We start from the raw sequence: 27,107 nt of genomic DNA on the forward strand, positions 1-27,107 counted from the left end.
ACAGTCATCTACGTGATCATCGCAATAAGTCCCTCTCCACTTGTCATGACAGATATACATTCCCGTGACGTCATCACAATCACGTGTATTCTCCATCACACATTTGCAGCTTTCAGAACATTGGGTACCGTACCTTTTTTGCAGTACATGCTAAAAAATGTTTTTAAAAACATGAAAAAAACTAATCATATAGAATGCAATTATAAAGCATATGAAGCTAATATGTTTGTTTCACACTTTCTTTAATATCTATAAATCATTACATCGTTCTAAACAATATATAATTCTATAGACTAGGGTATCTACATGTGGCTATTATCATTATATAAACATCAGTAAGTAAAATTACAAAAAAAAACAAAAAAAACAAGAGGCCCATGGGCCACATCGCTCACCTGAGAAGCTTTGACCATACTGTTCTTTACTAGATTTCCCCCTTGTAATACATATTGGGACCCCACCCTAACCAACTTATCATAATTTAGACAATTTGAAATCTACACTACCCCAGAATACTTCCACATAAGTTTTAGCTTTTCTGGCTCAGTGGTTCTTGAGAAGAAGATTTCAAAGATTTTTCCTATATATTTCTATGTAAAACTTTCATTCCCCATTGTGGCCCCGCCCATCCCCCGGGGGTCATGATTTGAACAATTTAGCTTCTAAACTTCCATAGGGTGCTTCCACATAAGTTTCAGCTTTTCTGGTCCAGTGGTTCTTGAGAAGAAGATTTTCAAAGATTATTTCCTATATATTTCTATGTAAAACTTTGATTCCCCATTGTGGCCCCCAAACCCCCCGGGGTCATGATTTGAACAATTTAGAATCTAAACTACCTGAGGATGCTTCCACATAAGTTTCAGCTTTTCTGGCTCAGTGGTTCTTAAGAAGAAGATTTTTAAAGATTTTTCCTATATATTTCTATGTTAAACTTTGATTCCCCATTGTGGCCCCGCCCAACCCCCGGGGGTCATGATTTGAACAATTTAGAATCTATAGCCTGTCAAGCCTTTTCTAGACTTCTTGCAAGGTTTTATGTTGATGTATCTGATTTTTAAATAGCGCTTTGATTCGGTGTCTGTGTTTTATTTTTATCCAAATCATTTATAAATGCGATGTACATGTATGTATACAATTAAAAATTTTGCATCAGTGTACAGGAGGTTTTAATCGGGGATTCTTGTTTGTAAATATACACGCAGTATTATGGGTGGTAGGGAGATTCTATAGATTTGATATACTAACTGAATTCACCTGATTTAAATTTGCTGGTAAATATTACGAACAAATGTATTTTTATAGCATAGTGCATCATAGTCAATATATCTTTAAAATAACATATTCACAATATTAATCTCTTTATTAAATCAAAAAAAAAAAATAAATCAGATAAACATCAAGTCTTAAGTATAAATGAAACATAAGGAGATAACAAACAAATATTCAAGATCCAAAGTCCATACAACAATACAAAACAGGAGCAGAGCAATCATGGACCTCAAAAAACATCAGGGTGGGATCAGGTGCCATGGGGGAGTAAGCATCCCCTGTCGGTCACACCCACCGTGTGCTCCTTGTCATGATCGGGAAATAACGAAAAATCCGTCGTCAGTTCATTGTATATATAATGGATGAACAATTAATATGAAAAACTTCAGTCAGCATTTGCCTCAATGATAAATTGTATTTGCTGACATGGTCATTGTGTCGACCATAGAACTTACAATGTACGAAATGATGACTATAGACGAGACTGCTGATGTTATTGTTTCATCAACTTGCTTGTCAGTAATTTATCTCGTTTTAGAAATTGTTCATACGTACAGCATGCTCTTGCGTATCGAGACAACTGAGATATATAAACTCCATATACAGCTGAAGAAGGTATATTGCTGCATACGTAAGGGAAGTTGACAATAGAAAAGTTAAAGGCATCACGTTGATCCTAGAGCTTGGGTGTTAGTTCACCAATAATGTTTTTTTTTCAAGTATAATATCCAAGTATGAAACAGATGTGTCAGACCCTGTTGTATCTTTTATCTCAAGCTCCCAATGATATATCGTATCACTGGATGAAAAATACAGTTTCCGCATGGCTGAAACTCTACTGAAACTCTGCGGAAACTTAAGGTTACTAATAGTTTCCGCAAAGTTTCAGTGCGGAAACTTCAAGTTTCATCAAGTTTCCGCAGTGCGGAAACCAAAGGTGTCCACGAATCCAAATAGTTTCCGCAACTGAAACTTGCTGAAACTTGAGGTATACGCAAGATTTCAGTATGCGTATATGGTTGAAATGCATATGGTGTACCATAGGTTTCCGCAACTGAAACTTGCTGAAACTTGAGGTTTACGCAAGGTTTCAGTATGCGTATACGGTTGGAATACATATGGTGTACCATAGGTTTCCGCAACTGAAACTTGAGGTTTACGCAAGGTTTCAGTATGCGTATACGGTTGAAATACATATGGTGTACCATAGGTTTCCGCAACAGAAACTGTACTACAAATTATACAATTTAGCCCAGCTTTTCAACCAAAACTCATTTTCCCCCTGAATTTTTATATTGGAAAAAACAAAACACACTCACACTAGTTATCAAAGAATATTTAATATCATTATCAACATTTACATACATTGGCTTGGCCATTTATTTTCTCTTGCATCATAAATATTTTTACAACTAAGTCTGAGCTCTCATGTCACAACAGGAGGAGAGAGAAAATGTCTGCATTTAATGATGTCTCATACATGAGAGATATAATGTTGTGAGAGGAACTTAGAACTGCAATCAATCAACTAAACCTGAATTCGGTATGTATGCAAGTCTAGTATCATCAAGGAAATGTAAAAGTACTTGGTATAATAAATGCACAAGATCACATCATTAGTAGCCAATAAGCACCAAAGTGGATTTCTTTGTTAAATATTCAGTTTGTAGTCCATCATCAACCAACAGAAAAGTCCTTGAGTGGTCCACATTTTTGAAGACCCACTTGCACTTCAAGTTCAAGTTGGATTGACCTGCTCGTCAGTTAACTCAACCTATTGAAAATATATAAAAATATAGTTTAACAAAATCCCAATCTAAATAAAACAACATGTTAGATCCTCTTGCATACTCGCTACACAACATCTAACAGCATCCATAGAAGGTCATGTCAAATGTCAAATACAGAACAACTCAGACTCTAGACTTATTCATTCCAATAAATCAAATACAATAATTTTTGCATTCGAGTATTTGATTGGTTAATAGAATTTAACGTCTGACGTGACACTCTTCAGGATGCCATTAGATTTTAGCCAATATGTGCGCAGATCTAACATTTAATTTTAATAAGATTGACAAACTGAAAGTTCCTAAAACTGTTCTAGCACAAGCCTTTGTTTGATTAATTTCAGATTTTCAGCATTTTTGATCAGAATGATTTAAAATAAAATCTAAAAATTCATCAAGTGTAAAATCTCATTAGTTTATTAAAGTTGCCTCTTTTACAAACTTGATAAGGGATAATGAAATAAACAAACTTGAATGTTATGTATTTAAATGTACTGAATATGTATGTATGGATTTGTTTCTGATAAGATTTTCAGAGTAAATTAAGGATTTTTTTCTTCATTTTACTTGTTCATCAAAATATTTTTTGTACCCCTAACCTAGACCCTTAGACCATGATTCATGATATTTGAATAACAACTAGAGGCCCACAGACCTTATAGGTCACCTGAGTATCATGTAAAGCCTAGAAAAAAAATATGTTTGTTCCCGACCGACCCTAATATATAGTGCCGACTCTAAATTTTTTTTAAATGCTTTTGTCCCTTGAAGTGCAAGATTTCACCCAGGGAATTATAGTCTCCAAATTTGCAAGCTTTTCAACATGTTCAAGACAGAAAGAAGTTTGAGTTACCTTTCTTTTAGGTCACAGAAATGCTTGAAAACACCATTTCTTTTGTCATTAATGTTACTTCTATACACTTTTTGATTCAAGAAGCAAAAAAAAAAAAATGTTTCAAAAAAAAATAATTACCTACCTATCTATCTATATTTTTTCAGCCTGAAAGGGGAAACAAATATTTTTTTTTCCTAGGCCTGACAACTTCCACTCAATTGAATTTTGTTCGTAATTTAAACAAAAAGCCATGAAATTCACAATTTTGAAAGACGCACCTTTGTTTATCATAATTATACACTTAGTTAACATGCTTACTTTGGTTACTAAATACCCAAAGGTAGATCAGAGTAATAAAGATACAATGCAATTCCATTTTATAACCAACAGTTGTGTACCCCACCCCCACAGGAACCACTAACCCAGGGGCCACACATTTCAAAATTTACTAAATGTTTTCATAGGTTTTATTTCATCTTAAATGGTTTGATTAATTCCAAAGAGCTATAAGACCCACCCTAATACTAGAATCCCTGACCCTGGGGTCATGAATTTCATAATTATGGTAGAGGACTCAATGCCGATTACAATCATACCAACAGTTTGACTGCTTGATGTTCAGGAGGGGAAAAGAAGAAGGGGATTTTCAAAGATTGCATGAATTTTAGAGGTTTTGGCCCCACCCCTCAGGCCCGCGGGGCAGGGGGGGGGGGGATAAAATTTATAAATTTTGTTCCCCTTCACCAAAATTGGTTGAAATTGGTTGAGAGGTTGCAGAGAAGCTGAAAATCATGATAATAGTTATCTTAAATAAATCATACAATTTTAGTAGGTAGCTTGCAAAATGAGACTTTCTAAGAAAATGTTAACATCTGTTTATTTCATGGAAACATAAATATATTATATAAAACTTAAAAAGTAGAGGAAAGCGGCTTACATGTTAACCCCCTCCCCCCCCCCACCCCCAACCCCACAACACACTGACTATGATCATGATGATAAATACTAAATAGAGAGCTTAACATGACACAGTGAGATTAACAAAACAATAGAAAATAAAAACATAAACTTTATGCTTTAGTCCTTAATTTCCTAAAATAGAGCTACATAAATTATATTAAGTTCTTACTCACTGTTAAAACATACCTTTTAAGAGAAGTATTCTTCATCCTCTCCTATTAGCCTTAGTTTTCAGATGATTTGTTCAGTGGATATCTGAAATTAAAATAGATCAAATTAGTACAGTACCGTACATTAATAACTGTTTTTGTTTTTAGCATGAGCTAGGAAAAGTCCCAAAAACCACTTGCATGTCCATTTCCTTGCACCTGACATTCAGTTAAAATTCTAATAGACACATGACAAAGAAATAAATGATAGAAAATTTTATCATTTTAAAATGGACACACTCTGGTCTAATTTTAAGTGGCAGTCCTATCACAACCACAATTTAAAAGTTCTTGAAAAGCAATTATATCTGAGAGTGAGAAAAATTAAATAAGTTACAATTTTTCATAAAAGCAAGACTACATCTAAATTATGTTTGTTTAAGATATGTAGGCCTTCTTTGATTCAAAATTATAATCCATTTAATACTTTATTTTATTTATTCCATTTTGCATCAAGGGCAGATAACTATATATATAATAAGACAGAACTATGACTCTTTAGTGGCCATTGTTGAAAATTGATTTAATTAGTGATAGAAATATGGCAAATGGTAAACAGCTATAAACAGAGAGATTACAAAAATCTTATTTGTGTATCAGTCATTTTATCAAGTCAATAAAATTAAGAAGTCATATAGACGTAAAAGTATTATGTCAAATTTTCATAATGGGTCACACAGTGTGGCCCAGTGGTTAGAGCGACACGCCTCAAGTTGGGAAGTAGGTGCTGATTCTTACATCACGGGTCTGAATCCAATGTAGTACATAGAGACCGCTCCCTCGGATGAGAGCAGAGACTGTGTTGGTGATGTATCCACATGAATAAAAAGTTCTCTAAACGGATATCATAATTTTTACGAGCAACAAACAAATACTAGTATATGACTATATAATATCAATGCATGCAACTTAAGAAATTGATAATGGCCAATTGCTCATTTCATCAAGCTCCAGTCTATCATAATGCAGAATTTATACACAGGTAAACAATAGCTGTTCTGTTGATATCAAGAGAATCATGTTTATGGTTAATATGATTTAAAAGTGATTTCTTATATTTAGAAACTGCACGGTGCAGCACCACATTTAATATTTGAAGCCCAGGGTACAAAAATAATATAAGTATTTCTAATGAAGAATTAAACCATGCACACTAAATCAAGTTTTCGGTTGCTTAAATAGTCTTATTTATTTCATATAGATCAAAACATGCATATGTGTCAACATGAAATTAAAATTTAATTTAAAATAAATATCATTTTAAGTTTAATTCATCATAATTATGCCTTGTAAGAAAAGATGACCGCTTATGTATCTTTGTGTATAAATAGTTTATTCACTTTCAACATTTGCTTTAAAATCCTTATGTATGGTATGAAAATAAAATACTTCAACTTGAATAATGTGCGGCATTATGAAAATTATCAAGTCACTTTCATAGCCCAAAAACCTGCAAGTTCTCAGGAATTTTACTTTCATGACTACAACATGTACAAATTGGCATAATTTCACAGTGATACAATACTACACGATGGCATTCTCCCATCATGATGCCCTCTAACATGTCTAATATTTACGATTCTAGATTGCATGTATGTTAAAAATATACTGAACCCCTTCCTCAGCTGTGCAGCACAGTCTTCCATCAATAATAAAAACAATTCAGCAAAAAATAAATGTACGATTCAAGAAACTACTTCTGAGAATAACATTGAACACATCCAGCAGCTATAATGAACAATAAAGCTCACCTTTTCTGAAAAAACATAAGCGTGGGGTCAAATCTTTCGATTTTCCAAATGAAAAAGTTAACACCGGATACAAGTACATAACGATATTATCCTCTAAAACCAACCTACATTTAAAATTCCGGAATACTACAACACGTTGTAATTTTTAAATTATGTAAATTTTACATGATCGGGACGATGCAGAAAATACAATTATAGCATATTCTAATATTCAAACGAAAAACATGAAAGTTAAATACAATGGTGCAAAATACATGAATGCGTTTAAACAGCAGTTAATTATATGTATAACAACCTAAGCTGAGAATGATTTACAAGGCGCTTTTTCACAATAATTACAACTGTACAATGGTCATTTTGAATTTTTGGAACGCGCCATTTTAGGTCAACATTATTCTTACGATTTCAGACGATAAAAACAAAAATAAAGATGCTCTGAACTGTAAAAAATAACTACCTGTATCTAATCTGCCGTTTGGGGTGCCTTTCTTCAGTGTAGATTCAAAAGATCTTCCCGTCTCTGTTGTTTTTCTTGAGCAAATTCTTGGTGTTTTCTTCGCCATTTTGTCCTTCTTTCTTCTCTGAAAATCTAACCAATGAGAGAGAAGCATTCTGCCGCGATACGCCACCTAGTGATTCAAATTCTTTACGGAAAATTCAGTTTAGTTTTTGCATTTCTCTTTTGGCAATTTTTTTTTACGTTTTAAATGCAAATGTCCTTGTATATATATGGCAACAGAATGAACAGTTTTGAATGATAAAATAAAATTGATAATTGAATCGAAGGGGGTAAATTTTAGGTCCTTTATTACATGATTATGGTAATTGTTGAAATGGACTCCGATCGAATGTCCTAATGTTTTCAAATAGAATGATTTAAAGTCACATGTACACATGTACTTCGATTATTGTGTAAAAAAAAAAGAAAAGAAAAGAAAAAAGAAAATGGCATACAAGTCAACAAAGTTATGCTGATGGCATATTAACCACATATGTGCAACTCAAAAGCAAAATTGGGGTTATAAGAATTATTCATCAATTGTTGAAAATTTTCTACTCAGAAAATATCAACATGAATGTACAAGTCTATTTGTATTTGTCTAGGAATTTCCTGTCACAGCTTACAAATTGAAGTGGGGAGATTTACCAATATTTCTCCTGAAGATCGATTATGTAGATGTAACATTCATTTTGTTTTTATAACATTGTCATGTAAAAAAATAATATGATCGTCAAACATGCCCCCCCCCCCCCAAAAAAAAATATCTCAGTTTATTAATAGTAAATCTCCATACTTCTCAGCTTTAGATGATGAACCAAAAAAATATTGGTCACTCAATACAGAAGATACGGAAACTCTTAATTTTGCAGGCAAATTTATATAAATGATATCATGTAATAGAAGTGGTCATAGTCCTTTACACATGTCATATGTAAATTCTTCTTTATTCCTTTATATCCAGGATTATTAATTGCTTTTAATAATTGTTTTGCTATTGATTGACTTATCTTTTCCTTATTATTGTAATAATCTCACACTTTTCTGTTTTGGACTCTAAATTAGAAATAAAACGTTGTTTTAATATAATGTACTTAGAAATAACCTATAGAAAAAAGTTATGAAATAAAATAGACTTAGTTTTCATTAGGTTGCGTTTCATTGACCTCTAAATATTTTCAATATTTGAAGTTTACAAGGGTGGCAAACAAGGAATACCATTAATTGTCGATTTCTTTTTGTGATAGCCGATTTTTTTTTGTGGAGAAATTGTAAAATAATATTGAAATTTTTGAAATAGTCTATTGAACTAGGTATAGCAAATATTCTCCTTACCAATAGATTAATTTTATTATATTAGATTGATAGATAAATCTTTAAGAGGTTTGTCTATTTTCTTTTAATCACCAACACATAAAATAAAAACTTCTTATGCTAAATATGAAACATTGTATGAAATATTTTACATAACACATTATACATATGACATGTTTGATTTTAGGTGAAGTTTTATAGTGTGATTTTTTTATTTTGAATGTTTAGAAACATTGGTGTCATTAGAAAAGGCTAGTTGTGTATACCATGTACTGCGTGTATATATTACGCCTGGTCACAGTCCATTGTTCCTCTAAGGTAGAAAAACCTCTCAATCCACATAGAATATACAAAAAATACACCAACACGGTAGCAGGTGTCTTCGCGACACGTGTCTCCCCACCTGTGGCACGTGAGGACAGGTGCCCGCGAGTGGGGTTCAACGTAAAGAATTGAAAATTTTATCAACTTACAGACTACTTTAAATTTATTTTTTAAAAAACTGAGTTCTATATCACATATTTAGCACATTATACATCTCAATACGAATATAATTGAACATATTACTAAAAACTATACCGCGTTTTCAGTGATATTGCATTAATTAACATCACGAAAGCAAGATATATGAAATAAAACAAAATTTAAAAAGAAAAAAAAAAGAAACGCCTACACATAATATACAATCTAATTAAAATTTTGAGATTTTCCATTCGCTCCCAGGGTATTGTTTCACAAAAGCAGACTTTTTACATATAAGAGTTCCTCGTGTAAATAAACATTTGGGGAACAAATGGAAGATTTAATTTTAATCAGATTGACATAAAATGCTGCAAATCCTGGGAACCATTACATCAAATTTTCAGGACAATGTCATGTTTTCTTGTAATATTTTTAATGCTGTAAAACAGCGGTTTTTACGAAGACGGAAATGAAAATACATATATGTAGATATTAAATCAATGTTATATGAATAGCAAAAAAAGGCTTCCTAGTCAATATGTATTGTTAACAAATTGAAATTATTGAAATGATATTCATTAAGGAAAATATATATAGAAACATGTATAAAGAATATAAATGCAAACCTTTCTATCTCAGATTATATTCACTCTCGTAATTATCTGTATTTCATGCACCATGAAGACACACTAATTTTCTTTTTAAACAACTTTACATGAAACGTAATCGTAGTTTTGTGAAAATGATGTATGTTTTCAAAATAATCAATTCCCGAGGGGGAGTATTGAGTTGGGTAATGTAGAAAATCCTTGTGAGAGGAATCGATTTTGTTTAAAAATAATATTTTTGAATTCCGACACAATATGAAATAAACAATTTTTATACATTTAATATGAAGCAAGGATCTTGTATAATATGCTTATCATTGATATCAATATCGGTATGTGTAAGTTTACACAGAGCAGGCACATCTCAAAATCTGAATATGAAATATTAGATATTTAAAAATAAAACCATTTTTTTTAAATGTGTAAATAAATATAAGGATGATATGAGTTGATTTTTCTACCCTTTTGAAAAAAAGTTAAAGAGAAAAAGTTTCAGTTCGGTTTCAGCATGCGGAAACCATATGGAATCGAAATCAATAGTAAAAAGATCATTTGCATACGAGTTGATTTTTCTACCCTTTTGAAAAAAAAAATAGAAAAAGTTTCAGTACGGTTTCAGCATGCGGAAACCATATGGAATCGAAATTATTAGTTTCCGGAAACGGAAACCTACTGAAACTAAAACGTATCGTTAAATTGACGTTTCATTAAATTTTACATTGGTTTCCGTTTTGCGGAAACTATTAGGAAACAAACCTAATGGTTTCAGTATACGCAAACCCTACTGAAACTTGCTGAAACTATTATATAGTTTCCGCATTGCGGAAACCATACAGGAAACTTCAACGCCAAGTCTCAGCAAGGTTTCCGCATAGTTTCAGTTTTGCGGAAACTAGACTTTTCATCCAGTGTATCGACGTAGGAATGAAAATTACCATTGTTTATTGACTGTAGGTCATCGATATATCTAAATGTTGAGTTGAAGGCCACAGCAAGTGTCTTTTCAAGAACTAAAACATTATGTAGAATTTTTAAGATAGAGGTCAAAACAAAAATCTGCTGAAAAGCTGAGGAGTAAACCTCGTTAAGACCTCTACTTGTCTTATTTCAGTCTAGTTTTCTTGAAATCAAAATGAAAGTTTCAATTTCAAATGGGAAGCATTATTTCAAAGGGATGGATGAGAGGGGGTATTAAATGCTTTAAGAGATAATCTCTAGCAAAAATGTATCAAAAGACTGAGGGACATTCTGATGCATATATATCCACAACCGGAGTTACAATTACCTATACTTGAAAATTTATCTTAAAATATACATACGCAGGGTTTCTGTTCTCTCAGTATACGCTGTGCTATATTTCTCAAAGTAGTAGTCTCCCCATCCTCTGGCAGTTGCCACTATTGTAACAGAATAGTTTGTTCCAGGCTCCAATCTGGTCGGCCATGTTCTGAACTCGCGTAAAACCAGTCATAGTAAGAAGTTCCTCGAATAGTTACTTTGTACCTAGATACATACGCATTGTTTTCTGGCTTGGACCATCGAAGATACAGTCTTTCCGGGTGGAAGTAGCTAACATTTTTGTCAACTGGACCGGGAGGAAGTGGCTCTGATAAAAATAAACAAAAGATAAACCATGACATATGGACATCAAAACGCCAATCTGCAAACCGTCTTTTCATTAACAAATAATATGCATATCAGTATACAAACATTTTTTTTTACTCTATTGAAATATAATTTTCCTGTAATTTTTTTTTTTGAAAACTTAATCGCAATGCAAATTTTCATATAACTATTATATTTCTTAGGTTACATAATTTTGATGTCAAATAATTTGACATCAAAATTATGTAACCTAAGAAATATGATAGTTATATAAAAATTTGCATGTCTATTAAATTAACATACTTTTGCTATTTTTAAGATTAATTATTAAGAGAAATGTCATTTTGTGTAAATTCACCGATCACCAATGGTATTGTTGTCTCACATTAATCATATCTGTTGGATTGTTAAGTACAACTGTCGACGTGATTTCACAGTAATACAGATAGCTCCGAGTAAAGTTTGAATCGAAGGTGTAGTTAGTGTCTCGTCCAGCGAATCCATTTAAATCTGTGTTTCTCCCATTATCTGTCAGTCTTACAGAGTACGACTGTACTAAGTCTGAATTCACGGAAGGATGGCCCCACCAGACTGTAATTCTAGATGTAGTTATCTCCCATTCTCTGTACATCACCCTCAAGCTATACCCTTGTATAATAAAAGAAATAGGTTATATTAATTACATTGATTAACCTAATAAATGAAGTGTTGCCAGATTTTAACTGGAATGATACTTACTGGGGAAACAAGTCTCATTTCTATGATAACGTCCACTATCACACATACATGTATTATACTTTGGTGAACATTGTAGCCAGTATTCCTGGTTGCATGCCTTTGTCATGTTACAAGGTTCACTGAAGTTCAATACTGAATAATATTAAAAAAAATGTTTCGTTATCTATCTTTATATATAATTATCAGATCTAATGTCAATTTGATAACATGAATTCAAAACAATTTCTTTTAGATTAAACTTAGGGTATTTTTTCATTTGTCTCTCTCTCCCTCTCTCTCTTACTTACTTCCTCTGACATCCAGGCTGACGTAATTGCCAAGGCACCATCCTCCAGATATTTCGATTTGAAGATGGTAGCTGACTTCGTCATCAAAATCCACTTCATTTATCACAAGTGCTGGATATGGAAGACTTTTGCTGCCGAAATATTTATTTGTGTTTATATCAATGGTTTCATTTCCATAGATCCCTATTTTTATCCACCTTGCTGAAAGAACTGATTTGAAGTATGTTTCTACAATGCCTGTGAACAATGCTGATGATCCGAAATATTGAGAGATATAGCCAGGGTGACAATCACAACTGGGCATGCTAAAATTAAAATAAAACACTTTATACGTTTTTAGTCATGTACTCCACAAAAAAGATATAAGATTTCTTGCCCATAAGCAAAACTCGTATAGTACGAACACGGACATAGCGAATTCACGGATATAGCGAAGTTATTTTTGATCCCCAGCTATACAAATTTAACGAATTTCTTATATGAATATAACGAGTAACGGATATAGCGAAGTAAATTTATTGGTACCCGTGACTTCGTTATAACCGAATTTAACTGTTTCACTATGTAAGAAATAAAATAAACTTAAATACATGCATATCATTTTTGTATATTAATATTTTTGTGTGATAGATCTACTTCTTATGCCCATTGGCTGTCCCTAATGCAGATGATGAAAAGCATTGGACGTGTTTTTCTTAATTCCTTGCCACAATTTTTAATATTTCATGGAAACAAAAAATTACATTTCTCATACGATTCTATACCAAACACCGTATGTCTGAATTATATTGTACCTTTGTTTGTTAAAGATGGAACTACTGCATTGACCTCGAAATAAAATAATTACGATAACAACACTTTGTTAGTACGAACGAATAAATTCAAAATCAATCAATGCTATGCATCCTAGACCTTGTTCTTAATATCACTGTATATTTGATCAACTATATTCAATCAAAAAGTAAAGCTATTTATTTAAACATTCTTAAAAAAAAATAATTTGAGCATTCAACTTAAAAATCGAGATCCTTTGTTCCATTCTAGATCTAATGGATATTTGCAGCCAAAGCAAACCCTTATAAAGAAACCTTAAAAAGAAAAAATAGTTCTCGGCGGGTTTGGTCAGTCTACAGGTTATGCCTTCTCCTCCATAGAACCTTGTTATTACTTCACATTTGGGAGGAGAACAGTGATAAACTCAATTTTTGGATCTAGGACCATTTGGTCTGAGCGCCTAGACCGATACATTAAAACTTTGTTGCACAAATATAAAACGATGGAAAACATAGGATAAGAAAGTTTTTTTGGGTGTTTTCTTGGTTTGTTCTTCAATGTTGGAGAAAAGGGTGATGATAAGTTTACGACTGTGTATAAAGCCCGGGTATTAAATGAAATTTCATTTGTCTTTATGTGATGCAAAATTTCAAATTAACGTACTAGCGTCTAACATGAGAGATAATGGACTAATTTAATTTTTTTTAATTGCACGACGAATGAACAATAGATAAAATTTAATAAGTCTTGAGAAGGCTTGACTCCAATCCAAAATCATAACATGCTTTTTGGAGGCATCATCTTCTTTGTAATTCTATTGAGTTTAAGAATATTCAGTGATCAAGCATTATATTTATGAATCGATCTTATTGATATACCTTATTTAGCATATGACAACTGCATTTAAAATGACACCTGAATAATATTTCCTTATGAAGAATAGTTTAGATCCACTATCAGTAAGTATATTTAATAGATAAATGGCCGACGATATATCACGACAAGTTTTTTTTAATGTTGACAGGACAGTCGGAAAGCTAGACAAGTATCGTGTATTGCTTTTTAACAATATGGTGTAGTTAAATAGCAGCCTTGATGAAGTTATATTAACACGAACAATGAATATCGTTGTTGGTGATGACATGATATGCAGTGTGTGTGAATGTTTCAAATATGCACGGCTCGTTTGAAAAAAAATGATTGTACTCTGCAAGATATCGTCTGGAATTCTTCTTTCAATAAAAATAATTTAAAATACTGTGACCTTGATGCAATGATTATGTCCCCAACTGAACCAACTCGCGGCTAATATTTCATCAATCAATGCCCAAATCAATACTCAGTTTTCAGCTTTAACTATTAAACAGTATTATTTAGGTTTTGTGCAGTTACTCTAAACTTTAATCTTATCATATACCAGTGAAGAAACATCGTTTTTTGAAAAGGGGAGAGAGAACACAGAAAAAAATCATCTTATCTGGAAAAAATGATAAGCCAAGACGAAAACAAGCCCCGAAATAAATGTCAGTTCAAAGAGCAAAATATAAGGTGCACAACTGCATTGCAAATAAAAAAAAAATTGAAGGTATCATTGAATTTTATTCAGTGGTATAGGAGGAGTTGTGAATAAAGGATATGGAGATAACGAACAATATTCAATCTCAAAGTCCATTAAACAATAAACAAAATAAGAGCAGAACAAACACGGACCTCCGAAACATCAGAGGTGGGATCAGGTGCCATGGAGGATTGAGCATCCCCTGCCGACCGGTCACAACCGCCGTGAGCTCGTTGTCATGATCAGGAAATAACGGAAAAAATCCGTCGTCAATTCAGTGTATAAATAATGGACTAACAATTGGTATGAAAAACGTCAGTCAGAATTTGACTCAATGATAAATTATATTTGCTGACAAGGTCATTGTATCAAACATAAAACTTACGAAATGGTGACTTTAAACGAGACTGCTAATATTCTTGCCTCATCAACTTGCTTGTCAATAATTTACCTCGTTTAAGAAATTGTTCATACGTAGAGCATTAAGAGACGGGTACCTTTGAATATTATAAAGAGAAGGACAGTGTTCATGTTTTGCTAAGAAAACATAAAACTTGAATTCGTGTCGGGTCAAAAAAGTCAAATAAGAGGTCACAATGTCACTATGTATCTAAGGTTCCTTGAAAAATCTCATTTAATTTCAGTCAGTGGTCTTAGATTAGAAGCGGATAAGAGACGGGTACCCCAAAGCGTAATAGACGGACGAAAAAACGAATGGACATCCCAATCACTATATACCCTAAGCTCAAAAATTTCCATCGGGGGAAATACGGAAGTGCAGAATGGCACTATGTAACAAAAATTCTGTGCAAATCTTATTAAATTTCATTCAGTGGTTTAAGAGGAGTTCTAAGGTATAAGATATGAGTACTTTAAGCCTAACAGAAAGAGAGACAGACGGACACCCCTATCAATATATAGCATCCCATTTTTCAAGTAGGGAAAATAAAAAAAAAATTATATAAAAATTGGGAAGGACCAAACCTCCCTGCTCCACCACGCCCTCACATTCCGACGCTTCGTGACTCCATGCTATACTACAGAATATTTTTTCCTAAATTTATATCAACTACACTTAGTTCTGTTGTTGTTTTGTATGATTCCCTTGTTGCTGATGATGTCATATAACTGTAGGTAGTTTCTTCATTGATAATAGTGGCATTTTCCAATACGGAAGGGGGACTAGTAGATAGTAAATCGCCACTGTTTGGCGTGGAAGTCGTTTCTTTGTTGTTAACTGTTGTTAACCCCTCCTGTAGGCCACTTGTTATTGAAACACTCGTGTTATTTTCGTTTGCACAAATCACAAGAACGAAACGTGCAAAAAGAGTTAGGACAAATAGAAAAGCTGATTTTCTCTGTAGCATTTTGGATCGAGTTATTTTGTTTGAAGGCGATCAGGTTTCACATTTTTGAAATATCTGAAACATGAGAGAAATATTTTAAATTTTACTAGAACCTACTTTGGAGTATTTTAATGGTATTATAAAAATATAATCATCGGACAAAAAAAAAATAAAAGTGTTTCAATAAATGTTAGAAGTTTGGAGGGTTTTTTTTTCTCAAAAAAAATTATTTAAAGAAAAAGGTAAAATGATACATTCTTATACATTAATAAAAGACATTCTTATCGTTAATAGAGAAATGAATGTTAAGAGTTAATTAAACCTTGATTTAGAGGGATTTTAATTACCAGCGCCGTTCAATAAGCAATGCATATTGTATTTCATAATGAATAATACAGAAATATTTTTTTGCAAGTTGAAAAGTTCTATTAAAGATCTCCTATACAGCAAAACTCGTTTAGTACGAACACGGATATTGCGAATTTACGGATAAAGCTAAGTCATCATTGATCCCCAGCTATATAAATTTAATGAATTTCTTGTATAGTTATAACGAATTACGGATATAGCGAAGTAATTTCGTAGGTCCCATTGAATTCGCTATAACCGAGTTTTGCTGTATATATAACCCCCGTAGAGAAATGTCAGCAGTCTATATTGAAAAAAAATAATTTTTTAACATAATAGAAGATTTGAAAGGCTTGATTGATGGATAACAAAACAATTTGTACTTTTTTAAGCTTAAAAAATAAGGTCAATAAAAATGTGTAACCAAAGAAAGCATTGTCATTTATAGCAAAGAAAAGTAAGGGTTCCAAGTATATATTATTAGTTACTAGTAATAGAAAAAGATGTCCGGATAATTCAAGCACAAAAGTCCATTTAACAAAACAAATCAGAAGAAGAACAAACACAGACCTCTTAATCCTCAGAGGTGGGATCAGGTGCCATAGATGAGCATTTCAAATTTTAATTAAAAAAAGTGATTATTTGTCATGTAAGTGAAAGAAAATGTCAAAGCCATAAATCTCTTTTTTTTTTTAAATAAAAGTGCCTCTATAATTAATCAACTTACAAAGTACTTAATTAGTCAACGAATTTATCATTGAAAAATATGGTTTGCTTTCTTGAAAAGTGAAAAGTTAAATATGATTTATTTTCCTAAATATTACCATATATGTATTTGTTGTCTACAATCTTTTATTTTGAGTTAAACTCCATAAAGAACGCCAATGTAAAACCATGAATGTTTCATCAAAAATTAAAATAACTGAAAGAAGGATATAGAGATAACGAAAAGTATTCAATCTCAAAGTCCATAAAACAATACAAAATAAGAGCTGAGCAAACACGGAACCCCGAAACATCAGAGGTGGAATCAGGTGCCATGGAGGAGTGAACATCCTCTGCCGACCGGTCACACCCGCCGTATGCTCCATATCATGATCAGAAAATAACGGACAAAATCCGTCGTCAATTCAGTGCATAATTAATGGACTAACAATTGGTATGAAAAACGTCAGTCAGTATTTGACTCAATGATAAATTGTATTTGCTGATAAGGTCATTGTATCGACCATAGAACTTACGAAATGATGACTATAGACGAGACTGCTAATATTCTTGTTTCGTCAACTTGCTTGTCAATAATTTACCCCGTTTTAGAAATATATATACTCCGTATGCAGGTGATGAAGGTATATTGCTGCATTTGAAAAAAAAATTAACAGATGTTAAAAATCCCTATAAAACATTTCATTGAATTTTTTTTTTTTTTTTTTTTTTTTGGATTTTTTAATTTAATAAGTTTTAACAGCGTAAACTAGTATCTGTGTCGTGGATAAATATCAAAATAATGGTTTCGTCTTTTTCTAATTTATTAGAATCCTTTTAATTTTAATTTCAAACTGAAGCTGGATTAACTCAAATATATTTTTATACAGTTGAAACGCAGAAAGAGACAAATCTTTTAATAAAACAACTCAAAATTATTGAAAAAAAATATTTCCTTTATTGATTCAGATTGGTATATACGATTTTTCAACGAAGGAGACAAATTCAAAGACACTAAAAGAATTTAAAAACACCTGTAATTTGCTGGAAATGGAAATTCATGAAATTGTTATAAATCTAGCGTACGCTGCGTCGGACTGGGCTGTGCATGTGCAGTTTGCGTATACAAACAGTTAATGTTGATGACGCTCGTAATTCTTTGTGAATTATTTTGAATTTTAAAAATTAGAGAAATTATAAATACTATTGATAGCACTTGGAAGTGTGTCGCCATAAAAAAGATATGTAGTGCGTGTCCATGAACATGTGTTAAAATTCAAAATCCAAATGTTGACGTTATAATGAAATTAGATTGACATCAAACTTGTCCGTGCGCACTATCTGCAACCTTTAAAGACCCCGATAATTTACAAAAATATTGATTTCCATCAATTTAAACTCAATCATTCTGACTTGCTTTTTCAGAAGAAATATTTTGATGTACAAAAGGTATATACAGACTCATTTATTTTAACAAAAACGTCATTGTCCACGAACTTTTTGGACAACCCTGGTATAATGACAATGAAGTGGTACGCGAGTTTATGGCTTTAAAAGTTTGCTTTTCAATTTAAAATTTAAATATCTATGAATTTTAAGCCGTGTCACGCAAGTTTAAGCAAAATATGCCATTACCAGGACGTTGCACTCACTGAATTCTCATACTGACAATTATAAACGTTTTGATTTAGTTTCGAATCTATTGTAGACATTTTATTGAAAAAGTAAGTTTTATTAATTTAAGAACAACATAGTTAAAATTACCTAATATCATTTTCACATTTCTGTGCAGAGCGAGGGTCAGCAACACAACGTGTAAAACGGGAGAGCTATGTGTATATTAAAGTTAGATTTTCTGGAGTGCCATAGGCCTACATTGCTTTCCGTCGGTACTGATATCTAAATATTTTCGTTATTGATAAGAAAAATGTTCGATGAGGCAATATCAATTTGACATAATTAGGGTCGTCTGATAAAACCACTTAATATGGCCTTAAGCTCGACATTTAAATATGTCGATGACGTAATGTTAATTAACTATGGTTATTTCCATTCTTATATCGATAAAATATATTCACGTTCCAGTGATCTAGTAAAATATACCACTGTGTCTGACACATTTGTTTTATATTTGGATTCTTTACTAAGAAAAGGCGTTTATGGTAAACTATATATATAACAACCAACTTTTATGATAAACGTGAAGACTATAACTGTTTAATTGTTAACCTCGCTTCTTGCAGCTGCATAAGGGGTTTATATCTCACAGCTGCTTTGATACAAAAGACCATACTCTATGTAAAACAATTTCTAGATGGAGTTAATGTCAAGATCTAGCAAATCAGAAGTAACCCGGCTACCTATGTTCATATTAATGCCATTTTAAAGGTAATGTCAAGAAGATATGAAAATCTGTTTTCTTAGAGACTGTGGGCAATGTTAAATCATTTCCTTTTTCCGAGATTAAAAAAAACTCCCATATTTATGCAAGGTTTTCTTCTCTTTGATTGCAAGTCTCTTCTGTCATTGACCTAAAAACTAAATCCCGATACATCAGGGTTTTTGTTACCAAGCTTTATTTGTAAAGGATCATTGAAAAAATTGAGAAAATCTGTAGGAACCAACCATTAACAAGATCTTGACCAGAAGTAGCACAGGGCGGGTGTGACCAGACAGCAGGGAATGCTCACTCCTCCATGGCGCCTGATCCCAACTCGGATGCTTTAGATATTTTTAATATTTCTAAGACAAATTGAAAATGACGTTGATGGTAATCTAACAACCGACCTCTATGATACAATGGATGACTTTAACTTACCAATCGTACACTTCCCTTACTTATGCAGCAATATACCTTCATCACTTTTACAAGATCTCTAAATTAATTCGATACCCAAGAGCATGTTCTACGCGTACATATGAACAATGGTTTAAACTAGGTAAGTTATTGACAAACAAGTTGTAGAACAAGAATATCAGCAGTCTCTTTTAAAGTCATCATTTGTAAATTCTTTGATCGATATAATGACCTTGTCAGCAATTACTATTTTTCATTGGGTTAAACACTGACTGACGTTTTTATATTAATTGTTAGTTCATTATTTTACACTGAATTGACGACGGAGTTTTCGGGGGGGGGGTCCGATCATGACAAGGAGCACACGACAGATGCTAACTCATCCATTGCACATGATCTCACCTCTAATGTTTTGCAGGGCCGTGTTTGCTTTGCTGCTATATTGGAATTGTGAGCTTGAATACTGTTCGTTTTCTCCATATATTTCATAGTATATCAGTACATCCTTGTTTTATTGAGATGTACAGACGAATTTTGTTAGCAGTGGCATGCTTAAGATATTTTTTCCTCTTTTATTTTTTTCTTCTCCTAAATCCCATTTAATTGTGTGTGTCATAATGTATTGGTGATATATGAACCTGAACCTATAGGTAGTATATTTTAATTAAGCTTGTATCTGTGGGGAATGCTTATATAGGCTATACCTGCTGCCTAATGCATTTAAATATTATTACATAATAAAAATCAAATGGAATAGGATTTCGATCTAAATACACAAAATATTTTATGACAAACGTGTTAAGTTGTTTCCGTGACGACCTTTAAAATGTGTTTGATGATTTAGAATGTTTGCAGCCATTGAGATAAATGGCAAAATCCTATTATAATCAGCATCAAAATGCCAAGTTTATCATAAACAAAAAATCTAAATTTTTATGGATTATACAGTTTATAATAAATGAAATAAGAAACAATTTCTTACACATTCATTTCCTACATTTCTGAAAGCTAGGAACAAAAATTAGAGTTAATTTTAGATGATTGATTGAAACTGCCATGTTTTTTGTCCCATTCAATTTTTTCCACCCACAGGGAGACGTTGCCATAAATAGATGAAGATCTTCAAAGAAAGTGCCCCGGTGAGGATCCGGGTTAGAATAGGTCCTCAGTACCCCTTGCTTGTCGTAAAAGGCAACTAAATGGGGCGGTACTTCGGATGAGACCGTATAAACCGAGGCCCCGTGTCACAGCAGGTGTGGCACGATAAAGATCCCTTCCTGCTCAAAGGCCGTAAGTGCCGAGCATAGGCCTAAATTTGCAGCCCTTCACCGGCAATGGTGACGTCTCCATATCAGTGAAATATTCTGGAGAGGGACGTTAAACAGTATATAATCAATCAAAGAAAGTGGGCACACTAGATGGGCAGTCGACAGGAATCATTGACACGAAGCAATTCAGATTTAAATGTCCAAGCACCATGTTGTTTACATGTCTAATGCAATGAACCTAGATATATCATGAAAATGGATTTCTGTCTTATGTTTGTTTATTAGTGAATAATTTTTTTTTTCAGTAAAAAGGTTTTGAAAGATAATTTTCTATGCTGGATATATTCATAAAATATATAATAGAAGTCTTACACTAAATAATATATTGTTGTGCTCAGTTTTCAAATGCACCGAAAACATTGAATGTAACAGAACGATCGCAGTTGCTAGGTTTTTATTTTCTTTTAAATATATTCAATATTTTTTCACCCCGTGTAACTTTGTAGTTATAAATTTATGTATGTTTATTTCTATTTGTGAACGCATTTAAAATAACACAATGTGAATCAATTTATAAAACATACTTTGCAACTTTATTCCAGGAGTAATATTTTAACCAAATCTAAATTTTCAAGCAAAAAGAAAAATTGTTTTAAAAAATCACTGTATTCGAACCTAAAATGCTGCTGCGATATGGCTTAAACCCAGCGACAAACCAATGAAGCTGCATTGGACACTTTACATAGTAGGTATTTAAATCATTGTTTAAAGCCGAAGCCATATACAATAGAACGTTGTCATTTTTCTGCCAGAAAATAAATGGGAAAAGTTTAGATTTTGGTATTTCTGGGTCGTCTCTCCTCCATTCTTTAAACAACTGGAATAAGTTTTACGGTTAAAAATACACCGAAAACGCATTAAATATTCTTGAAGAGAAGACCCCAAAACAACAAAAGTAATGTAAAACGGCTGTAAAAGAGTCGAATTTTGTATAATTTGATTCGCACGGCTATATTCAGGTCCATATTCAAATAAAATTAAACATATTCAACCGAATATTCGCCCATTTTACATTCACCTACAACTCAGATAATGCCTAGGTTTGGGAAAAATGTATAAATTAATGATATTTTTTCATTCTTTTAATGAGCCACTATTCCTGTCGAATCGCCATCTGCTTTCTTAAGACATATACTCGACACTCGGGACTACTGAAGGTTCATATTGAACAAGATTATGCATTATCGATAACTTTCTCACCGAAAATTTTTCAGATCAGAAAAATACTGTACCTCTTTAAATATCATCACCTAAAACTTCATTGATATCTATGAATTGTTGCAAAACGCTTCCTAAGACCTATTATTGCTTCATCCCTACCAGTGGGAAACGGTAGGGGACCTATAAGTTTCATTAATAACCAGTACTGTTATAAAAGATTTTTTTCATTCAATTTAAAAATTAATTTTATTTCCAAAATGAGAATTAACAAGCAATTTTATTTCTATCCCTTATATCTCTCAAATTTTAAAACAAAAATACTAATAAAATAGAAGAAATCACTTACCCGCAACTCCTTTCATAAAATGAAAAAAATATTTATATACTTCTGTAAATAACAAAGCTTTGGTGGTTTCAGTAACAAGTTATTGTTTAAATTAAACGATGCAAAATCTACCAACACACTCGATATCCCAATTGTCAGGTTATGAAGAGTCTAAATTTAGAAGTCTTATAAGTACATGCACAATCAAGGAAGTGTAATTTGTTCAGTGTATCTCATGTTAGTTTAAATAAAGACTGCATAAAAGAATATTTACTATTCATTTTTTTTTCAGAATTAACACATTAATTACCAAGTTAATGGGACTTGTTTGAAAATTTTCAAAAGTTTAAGTAAATACAACTTTAAGAACAAGCTGGTAAAAATTAGTTTTGAGACCTCATGTTGTCAAGCATTTCATAATTTATGTTTACATATCTTCTTTCAATAGATTTACGAACATATGACATTATAAAATTATTTCATTTAAATTCCTTACGAGGTGTCTTTGCCATTGAAAGGAAAATTCAGCTTCTTACAGATATGGAGACAAAAAAGTCTTTTTAATAGGACGAAATACATTTTTATAGATTGAGGAAGCTTGAATGACATGAATAGAAAAAAAACATTCTAAAATTAGCAAATACATTCCCAAACCATGTATTTTTTCAATACATCCTTAGCGGAGTAAAGATCGAGACGCTATATGACCTTGAAATTGAATAACCAAAAAAAAGTAAATTGCGTTGAAAAAATGTGTATTTTTTATCAGAAAGTAAATACTAGTTGTTCTCTTTAACGTGGTACAGCCAAATCTTAAGAAAGAAAATTACAATTGCATATTGATATTGATCCTGTCTTAGAGCCATGAAACATAAAAAAGTAATTTTTTCACAAGTTTAAATTATATATGAGTATTCTTTTTTTCAGACGGTGAAATATCAACCACTATTTTGGGTAAGTCAAATGACTTAAATTGAAGCCTTGCTTTTGACATATTTTGAAGGTTGAATTTACGATACTTACGAGATAAAATACATCACAGGATCTGCCACGTCTGTTTCATATCTAGACATTAATGGCCAAATAACAACAAAACTATGAGGACAAACGTGAAGGATTAGAACAAGGCAAGCTATTAACAAACAAGTTAATTATAGAAGAATATCAGCAGTCTTGTTAGTAGTCATCATTTCTCTTCATGCTCGATAAAATTACATATTCAGCGAATACGAAAATGATGAATGACGTTTTGCATACTAATTATCAGGCCATCATTTAAACACTGCATTGTCTAAGGATTTTTCCGTTTTCCAGATTATGTCAAGGAGCAGGCGGTGGGTTTGACAGTTCGGCATGGGATGTTCAATCCTACATGGCACCTGATACCACCTCTGATGTTTTTTAGGTCAAATAAACAAAAACAATATTTTACTTTCCTTCATCAATTGTTATAGATCTAGTTACTGTGGAATCATTTTAATTCAGGGGGGTCATTGTTCGTGGGAAAGTCAAATTTATTGGTTCGTGGGGACAAAATTTCGTTGGTAACTCATATATACAGAAGATTCAATAAATAAATATGTTGACAAAATAGATGTTCGAGGGGATGTAAATTCGTAGATAAGGTTGACCCACGAAATCCACAAACATTGGTAACCCACGAACATTCTACATGTTTCCCATGATTCCACAGTATGAATAATGAAATATTTTCCTAAGTTTTTTTAATTGATTAAAACGCTTTCACTTATTGAAAAAAATTACGTCATGCGCTCTCGCAGATTTTACATATCCGTTCATTCCAGTTTTGAGAAAACACATTTCGTTGTTTTAAAAAAGACTTTCTTTTCTTCAATCGTTCACCGCACTCTACGTACAATGGCATTGAACGATACTCAAGAAATCAAGAAAAACAAACTAACAAACATCTTCTTATGATTTAATAGTTATTGGTTGCGACAAACAAATAGTGTTGTCTGAATCCATGTTTTTTTCTGAAATAGAAGCAAGGGTAAAATCATTATGATAACTCTCTCTCTCTCTCTCTCTCTCTCTCATATCAGACAAATTAACAGACAGAAAATAACCTTTAAAGCTAAGCATAGGCAATCCGTCGCATTTCAAATAATGCTTTCAACGTCAAGATAAAAAAAAAAACAAAAAAAAATATAAAGGAAAATATCTTTTGTTACTAAATTATTAGTTCTTTACCTTTTCAACTATTTTTAGCACTTGAAGCACTTGCAAACTAACCACGCCTTTTTCGAATCGCAGTATCCTCCTTGACAGCTAAGTTCGTTCTTGCAGTACCTACTGCAAGTACGGTCACTGTGAACGGGTCCGTAGCAGCCGTGGCCAGCCGTAACAACTTGCGCCGATGCTAGAAAATTTTAAAATGCTTTTATCAATGTCTGTTTATAATGGGTTTTTTTTAAATTATCACATAGAAATTGACAGGTTTTTTTATAATGCTTGAATTGATTTTAATTACAGAAGAAAGGAATGTTTGAAACACTTTAATCGAGAAAAATAAATGAACTGCTCAGTATCATATAAAGCATACAATACTCACCAATCAAAAACACACAGACCACGATTAAAAGGCAGGGCTTCATCTTGAAGTTTTTGGATTTAGATCTGTGGTAAAAATAAAAAAAAACCAGCATTGTTATGAGAAGTTTGAATTAATATCATGGAAAGTTCTTCAAATATTACTTATGGTATTACTAAACTCGTACTGATGATTAAATTGAAGAAGAAAAGAACTCATAATTCCATTGTTTACAAAAAAATGTCATGAAAAGTCTTTTTTGTTGAAGATGCCATCAATTTTTAACTTCTGTATTAAATCCGCATTTATAATGATCTTCATGCTATAACTGAAATTTAGAATTTATAGAATAACTTTCAGAGGAGATTATAAAATAATCTTCAACTAATTTCAGATACTGGTGTTTCAGAGTTTAAAAAATTAAAAAAAATTTAAAATTTTCGAACATACCAGTAATTCTACAGGCAGTCTCAGCAGTTGTATATATTCTGTTTTAGGCTGAAAAAGACAAATTATAACAGGGTAAATATGCACATTTTATATTCTCTTTTGGTGGCAGATGTCACTAATTTGCATTTTGCCAAAAAAAGTCCAGCCTTCGATCATATGATGTAAGACTGGCATAATACTTCATAAATCACTCCTCCATGGCACCTGTTCCCACCTCTGATGTTTTGGAGGTCCGTGTTTGCTCTGCTCCTATTTTGTATTATTTTATGGGCTTTTGAGCTTGAATACTGTTCATTATCTCCATATATTTCATTCTGACAGAAAAAGTGCCCTAAATTTATTCTTTGCCCAGTAGCAGATTTTGAAACAGAAGATACGTAGTAGTCAATGTTGATTGATTGTATGTTGTTTAACGTTTGAAAATAGTTCACTCATTCAAAAAACATGGGTTACACAATAATGGATGAATAATTTGCAATCAGGTTAGAAACGCAGTTTTAATTTATTTTACGCAGTTTAAAAGTAAACTGATTCCTAAAACAGTTCGCAATTTAACGTTTACCGTTCACGGTAGCCTAGTAGTAGAGCGTTCGCTTCGTGATCGGGAGGCCCGGGTTCGATTCTCGTTCTCGGCGCCGCGTCATACCTAAGACGTCAACAAAGGTAATGACTGTTCTTTCGCCAAGCGCTCGGCACTTGAAGTGAAAGTCACGGGTCTTTCGGATATGACCTTAAAAACGTAGGTCCCGTGTCACGGTAGGCGTTGGCACGATAAAGAACCCTCACTGCTCAATGGCCCTGAGTGCCGAGTATAGGTCTAAATTTGAAGCCCTTCACCGGCATCGGTGACGTCTCCATATGAGTGAAAAATTCTCGAGAGGGACTTAAACAATAAACAATCAATCGTGATCGGGAGGCCCGGGTTCGATTCTCGTTCTCGGCGCCGCGTCAAACCTGAGACGTAAAAATAGGGTATGATTGTTCCTTCGCCAAGCGCTCGACATCAGAAGTGAAAGTCAAGGGTCTTTCGGATATGACCTTAAAACGTAGGTTCCGTGTCCCGGTATGCGTTGGCACGTTAAACAACCCTCACTGTTCAATGTCCCTGAGTGCCGACTAAATTTGAAGCCTTTCACGAATATTCGGTGACGTCTCCATATGAGTGAAAAAATATTGAGAGAACAATACACAATCAAACCTTTAAGACTGTAATTTCCAGTGTGGGGTACTAGTGGTCACTTTCAATCTCTAATTATGATGATCCTACCTATGATGTACCAATGGATTTTGTTCTTACAAAATCATTTAACATAGGAAACATCGAAGAATCCTATTTCGTGAACTTGAATATTCAGAGTGGGGCGCTGGCTATAACCTGCCTCCACTGTGAGTAAATAATTATTGTATCGTCTCTAGTTTTGGAGACCTGCGCCTCAA

At 32.8% G+C, this 27,107-nt stretch overlaps 2 long non-coding RNA genes across 2 annotated transcripts; both read right to left on the bottom strand.

Moving 5' to 3' along the window:
- Positions 1–2,639: 2,639 nt before the first annotated feature.
- Positions 2,640–6,984, bottom strand: LOC134238370 (uncharacterized). The gene is made up of 3 exons (XR_009985991.1): positions 6,815–6,984; positions 5,041–5,109; positions 2,640–3,043 (listed from the first exon to the last, which is right to left on the bottom strand). It is a non-coding gene; the product is annotated as an uncharacterized LOC134238370 (long non-coding RNA).
- A 17,611-nt stretch (positions 6,985–24,595) lies between these two features.
- On the bottom strand, positions 24,596–25,719 carry LOC134238371 (uncharacterized). Its single transcript, XR_009985992.1, has 4 exons — positions 25,671–25,719; positions 25,242–25,306; positions 24,881–25,049; positions 24,596–24,663 (listed from the first exon to the last, which is right to left on the bottom strand). It is a non-coding gene; the product is annotated as an uncharacterized LOC134238371 (long non-coding RNA).
- Positions 25,720–27,107: the final 1,388 nt, after the last annotated feature.

Source organism: Saccostrea cucullata, unplaced genomic scaffold, assembly GCF_032062105.1.
Source record: "Saccostrea cucullata isolate Sc308-1 unplaced genomic scaffold, CSIRO_AGI_Scuc_v1 ctg787, whole genome shotgun sequence".
Lineage (NCBI taxonomy): Eukaryota > Metazoa > Mollusca > Bivalvia > Ostreida > Ostreidae > Saccostrea > Saccostrea cuccullata.